Raw genomic sequence first — 7137 nt, forward strand, 5'->3', positions numbered from 1 at the left:
TGAATACCTTAGCTCACCTTGCTCATTTTCGTGAGCGTATTATAGAGGACTGAGAGAAAAAGAATTTTTGGTACTATTCACATGAGATACTTTGCTTTAGAGAACATACATGACATGGTGCATTGTACATGGAGGACGTAACGTGGAACATGCGTACATGGGAACGTGATTCATATGGCATGAAACGCGATTACGTGAATAGCATGACATGGGACATGGGTACATGAAAAACATGGCGTTCACATGAGTATCTGCATACCATGGCGTATGGACTTGAGTTCATGAGCATTGAAGTAAGACTAAGGCATAAGCGTGACTTGCGTGGAGTACAACTGTAGGCTAACTCTTGGGTACTCAGAGACGTAAGGCATGGATAAAATATTACCTTTAGGATTTAGATATACCGAAAGAATAGGACATGGTTCAACATAGCTTACTCTTATCACCGTGAGTAAACGCCCTTGTTATAAATAAGACACATGAAAGAATGGATTATAGGCATGTATAACTCGTTCCTCAAGCATCTAAGACATGGGTAGAAAGTTACCTTGAACTTAAACAGGGCATAGGTACTTCGGAAAATAAAATGACATCCTTTGTGCCAAGCTACGAGTTGCTTTAAAACAGTAGCCAGAGGAACATAAGCATAAGTTACGTAGAATCGTGGGTAGGACATCCATCTTGACTTACTCTTATTATTACCTACCAACCCCACTGTTATGCTATTTCTATATGTGGATGCTCAAAGAAGTCGGTCGTGGGCACGAGTACGTGAGAACGCAGGTAGCATATCTTTGGAGTTGAAATTAATCATTTACCTAAGGCATGTTTCCCTTGTTCAAGGACCATGTGGGCATTATATAGGATTCTTAGTCTTTAAACTATTGTGTTACCTTCTCCTCAATCATTATCAAAATCAACCTCATATTTGGAAAGCACTTAGAAGCTAGAACGTGGTCATGGGTATAAAAGCACGATAGATACGTGAGACATGAATGCAGTCTTTAACCTTGGACATGAGTACAACCTGACGTGAGAAACATGAAAGAACATTCCCTTGCATAGCTTAGCTTACTATCGTATGGAGTCTTAATTCTTGTATCTTAAACATGGAGTGTAAAGCTTTAACAAGGGCATAAGATAGGTATGCTAGGCATGTGTAGAGTACATTTGGGCATTGGTACTACATAGTGCATGAATTATTCTGGAATTGGAAACGTTACACCCTTAAAACCCGCTATTCGATCTAGAACTTTATCTCATAACATAAGTACCTAGAACTTGATCCCAACGGCCATAACAAAAATCATCTTCTATGCACTTTATCTTGGCTACATGAAACAGTGATCTTCTGACATTATCCTCTGAAGCCTATCAAATTACGAAACACAACATCTATATCAACACCTTATCATATTATCTCCCCCTTAGTTTAAAAGTAGACGTCTAAAGCCTGTGGATCCCTTAAGTTAGCGATAAGTGGTCATCTAGTGGTTTTGCTAATTTCCTCTAATATACTGATGACTCATTTCTTCAGCTTAGTTCAAGCAAGTCTTACTTACTGGGAAACATAACTGGCATACTAGCTTTGTCAGTCTTGAGGAAAACTCTTTTCTGATAACCCTTAAAGGCTTTTCTTCTGTAGCTTGCTCTCTTACTGATTAGATGGTTTTCTTCTTTCACCAATTTCTATACCTCAAATTTAACTTAAACCCTTTGGGTTCTAACATGCCTTCGGTGTATTCAGATAGTCACCCACTTAGTAGTGCTAACTTGACTAAGTAACTCAAATCGTACTTCTACTAACTCTGCTGAAAATTTCTAATTCACTGTATCTATTCAAACTTACTTGCTATGCTTCTGTTAACCACTTGATAGCATCATATTCTCTAATTCTTCTCTGAGTACTAAAGCGAAGCATAAGGTTATTTCTAACTTTTCCTCCTTATCTGACTCTATTCTGGGGTTGTATACTATCTTTTCTGAACTATGGACATGGATCACACTTATGGAAATTTCATCTGTCTCAAACAAGGAAATTGGAACAACTACCCTAAAACTCCTTATGCACTTTCAAAATTATATCATACTATGCACATCATGGACAAATACTTAATCACATAACCTAAGAGGGAATTGTCATATCTTTTATCTCATAGTAATATATGCCTCTTGTAATAACTTACTAACGTCATCTCTCTAGGTCTGATCTAAATAAGCTTAAATAATTTAAAACTAACCCAAAAAAAATTCAATATCGTCTGCTCATGGTTTTCTTATCGCATCAGTCCCTTCCTAGTCATGTGCATAGATCATATGGCAAATATATATATATATATATCCTAAAAAAAGGTCGAGACTTTCTAGTCTTAGAGGTGGTTGGCTCTTAGGCTATTGCCTGCTCAAAACTACCATGGACAATTTATGCCTGCTGCGGTTAACTTCATAACATTCTACCTCGTGGGGTCTTAAATAAGAACCATCACCCTTATACTATAGCTCCATGGTCAAAGAGTCCAAATAAACTTACTCTATAGGGTATATAACCTATGTGTACTGCCATGCCGAAACTTATTTTTTAAAAGGGTATTATCACCTGATAAACACACCATGCACTATTTGGTAAGTCTTGGGTCTCGAATTTCCTTCTTGCCGCTTACACATTTGATACATTCAGAATTCGATGGAAAAAGAATGATACTTACTGCTCTAAACTTCATGGCACGAATTAGGATAATTCCTGATGACTCCATCTGAAAGCAACATATCGATAATGATTATATTTATATCTTTCTCATCCATTGAAACGTGGCGTATTCGGTAGAATGGGAAACAACACATGAGTCCGAGTGATTTCTGAGAACATAGCTCTATTGCACGATCTAGAGTTGAAAGAAGTGAGACAAACTTAAATGTCTTGGTGGTCAACTGTTTATATGTGTGGCGCGCACACACATATAAAAGTGATCGCACTGGACACGGTTTCATAGACTCCCTAAGGCACTTGAACCTAGGCTCTGATACCAAGCTTTGTCACGCCCCGAACCATGGCCTGGGCGAAACACGGCACTCGGTGTCTTACTGTATGTGACCGAGCGAACCACATGGCTTGCTGAATCATCGTGAGGCATGACATGAGCGGAATATAACGTGAATGCATGATGAGCCTTTATAAAACATAGTAAGTCATAATACTTAATAAAATACTTGTTTAAACATGAGTGCGGAAATAACATGAATGAGCCAAAATGGCCATACGACTCCGAATGTCTGACATAACATAACTGACTTGTCTAGTCTATGAAACCTCTATCATGAGTCTGACTGGAAAACATACTTACTGGGACAAGGCCCCCAGCATACCTTAGATGCATAACTAATCATAAAACAAAAGTTGACTAAACCCCGAATGAGATGGGGCTCACCCATAAGCTGATACAAATGTTGTCCTACTGAGCAGATGTGTCGTCCTGTATATCAGTACCTGCATCGTGAAATGCAGGCCCCCGGGCAATAAAAGGGGACGTCAGCACATTGAATGTACTGGTATGTAAAGCAACTGAAAGATAACATGGGACATGGAATAACATGATAAGAACTGAAACCTGGTCATGAACATGAATGCATACATATATATAAAACATGGTAAAAATATCATAAGTAGGGAGAGCAATAACTTATAACCGATACATGGTCTGGTGCTTGTGTCCCGCCAGCAAAACACTCAGTCCTTGCCAGGGAACATGAGATTTAATAAAATATGAAAGGATCCAGTCATTATGAGAGATCGTCCGGGACATTGGTGGAGCGATCCTCATCCTACGGTGGCTACATAGTTTCAGGCTATCTGAAGCCCTCCTCGGTAATTAAAGTAACTCCCAAAAACATGAACATAATATAGTTGGCTAAGAAGCCCATGATTTTCGTGAATTAACTTGTACTTGTCTTGTAATCATGATTTCACGAAATAACTTGTAAAATAAGTGGCACTTGCTGCCCATGGTTTTCATGAATATAACTTGCTTGTACATGGATATCATGAATTATAGCTTGCTTGCATGAACTTGTAAAACATGTATAGTATTTTCTTGAAATAGCATAATATATCATAAACTAGCATGCATGAACCCATGGAATGAGATATATGGGTTTTTCATAGATTACGGACAGATTCTTAATAATCATAAAGAAATATTAAGAACTCAATGATGGAATTATAACCCTTCATACATAATATAATCATGGACATGGACCTAGGGTTATCATGAGCATGGTATTGAAACCCTAGTTTTAGTAGAGAATCATAATTTTATGGATTATGAGGCGTGGGGAAGAACAATGATGTTCCCACACGTAGATAGTAACTCTACATACCTTAGTCGCTCCAAAACTTGAATTAAAGACTTGAGCTTTGAAGAAGATTTCCAAAATCTTGAATTCTTGAACCTTGAGATGGGTTTTCTTGAAAACCCTAGTTTTAGAATGATAATTTCTTGTTTAGATTACAAGGATAGGTATTAGAATTGAGTTGGAATAATTAGAGTAGGCTTACCTTGGTGTTCTTGATGATGGAAGAGGGTAGGAAGTCGTTCTAGGGCTTGAAGGAATGAAAAATAATGATTTGAACTGATATGGATGAGTATATACTGTTCTGGAAAAAATAATTTTTCGGCCTAGTTAAATACTGGCCGTATTTCAAAATACGGGCCGTATTTTGAAATACTGGCCGTCTTTTGAAATACGGACAACACTGCCTCTCTTCAGCAAAATGACCATACTCTTTGCCCAGATGTCCGTTTGACCCCTATAATATACCGTTAGAAAGGTATTTCAAAGATCTACAACTTTCATGAAGGATGTTTTCCCAAATTCCAAATATGTTTTGAAATACGGGCCGTATTTTGAAATACGGTCCGTATTTAACCATTTGACATCAAATTGCCAAATTCCAGAATGCTCAGTAATCCTTAGTTTCAGTTTACGATTTGAAATACGGGCCGTATTGTGAAATACGGTCCGTATTTAACCATATGAAATTCAACTACCAGTTTACGATTTGATTTACGGCCCGTAAACTGAAATACGGTCATTGTTCATGGGCGTAAACCACCATCTTACAACTGAAGAGGAAATTTCAATTCCCACATTCTTTATCTGGTTTTCTAAGTCTAGGATCATGGTCAAAGCTTAGGTTAAAGGTACGGGGTGTTACACTAACCTTCGACCCTAATCTGCATCGTTCACAACCTTCTATCTAAGGTCATGTCCTCGGTAACATGCTACTGCTCTATGTCCTGTCTAAGCACTTTCCCCCAATATTTCTTCGGCCTACCTCTACTTCTCCTGAAATCATTCGAAGCCAACCTCTCACATCTCCGCACCGGGTCCTCCGTGCATCTCCTCTGTACATGCCCAAACTATCTTACCCTCACTTCCTATTTCTTATCCTCCACCGAGGCCATTCCCACCTTGTCCTGGATAACTTCATTTCTAATCCTACCATTTACCCACCTAGGGTTTTACAAGTCAAGAACTCCTCCAATTTATTGTAACTATTAGACCCCGTATTTAATACGTCGAGTTATTCGCGAAGGAATCGACGTGAGATAGAAAGCTCGAATTTTTATTTCTAAACTAGAACTAATCGGTTATAAATTTTACTTGGTATAAAAATGTTATTGGAGATTAGGAATTTCTTAATTGTGGTGTTAAGTAAAAATTTGTGACAACAATGAATCAAGAATAAACACCAGCGTGCAATACACAAAAGATGACTCAAAGTCATCTAAAACAAGGCTATTATGGAAGACATACACATATGGATTTAATGTTGATTCATCCACTACATTTTCATTATATTGTGGACAACTAAAATACACTTCATGAACATGAGAGGTTCGGCCATAGGACTGAAAGATTGATGAGAAAAAGTTAAAGCATGCAATTGAATATTGAAGCATCCATTACTTTAGAAAAGCATGCATTATTTTATGAAGACACAACATGGTGGAGGAATCATTTCACATTAAATATTGACCATTCATCTTGGCATGATTACAATGGACAAAGAGTAGTGTATGAATCATTCACCACACATAAGATTTTCTTGTAAACAATTGAAAAGAAAGAAGAAGAAAGGAAACAAAGGGGGACAATTCGGCCATCTGCCAAAAGTAGAAGGGAAAAGAAAGAAAATTTTAGGTGTAAAGTTAATGGAGTGACTCATGCCATAAGTGGAGCATGTGACCAATTTGTAGGCATAAAATTTGAACCAAATAATGACTAAGACATCAGCCTTCACAATTCATTTCAACTACACAACACAAAGAAAGAAAACCTAAATCTAGAGAGAGAAAGTTCTCGGCCACATTGGCTGATTTTTGAGCTCTTTGAGTCTTGATCCAAAAATTATTTTCCAAGGTGTTTCAAACCTTTAGAAGGTCCCTAGAACGTGAATATAGTCTTTGGAGCAACAAGAACCATTTTCATCTCAAGTCACAAACTCTAGCCAAGTAGAGAAGTCAAGTTGTCAAGGTAAGATCTAACTTTCTTTTTCATGTATTAAGGGTGATGTAGATGTGTGAATATAAGTTGTATGCATGAAATAAGGTGTGTTGATATTGTAACATGATAATAACCATGAGGTTATAGGTGTTGATGTTGAAGTATGGTTGTAACTTGATGAACATGAATCGCATGCATAAAATCATGAACGTTGGTGTTGGAATGTTGTTGTGACCGAGGGGACTGTTTTGGTGGAATTAATGAACTAATTTTATTTAAAAAATATGGATGTTACTATCATATATCTCATGTTAAAAAGAATGAAAAGAATTGGAAGGTTAAAGGTGAAGTTGTGTTAGTATGAAAATAAAGTAAATCTCTGATTTTATGTGAGTGATGTTGAAGCATGTTGAAACCGTGTGTGGACTGTTTTGTGAGGAAGTTAGTGAACTGTTTTTACTTGATATTTTTATTGTTATTATCATGAAATTTATGATGGAAATGAAGGTGTTTAATGGTTGGAGTTGAAACTAAAGTCGTTTGTGAGTTGTTGTAAGGATTATAGAAATGACGATGTAGCTTAGTTGCGTATGAATTGATGTTGTACTTGTCGTGTGGATAGCTGGTCACAAC

The sequence above is a fragment of the Lycium barbarum genome, chromosome 2, assembly GCF_019175385.1.
Source record: "Lycium barbarum isolate Lr01 chromosome 2, ASM1917538v2, whole genome shotgun sequence".
In the NCBI taxonomy this organism is placed as follows: Eukaryota; Viridiplantae; Streptophyta; class Magnoliopsida; order Solanales; family Solanaceae; genus Lycium; species Lycium barbarum.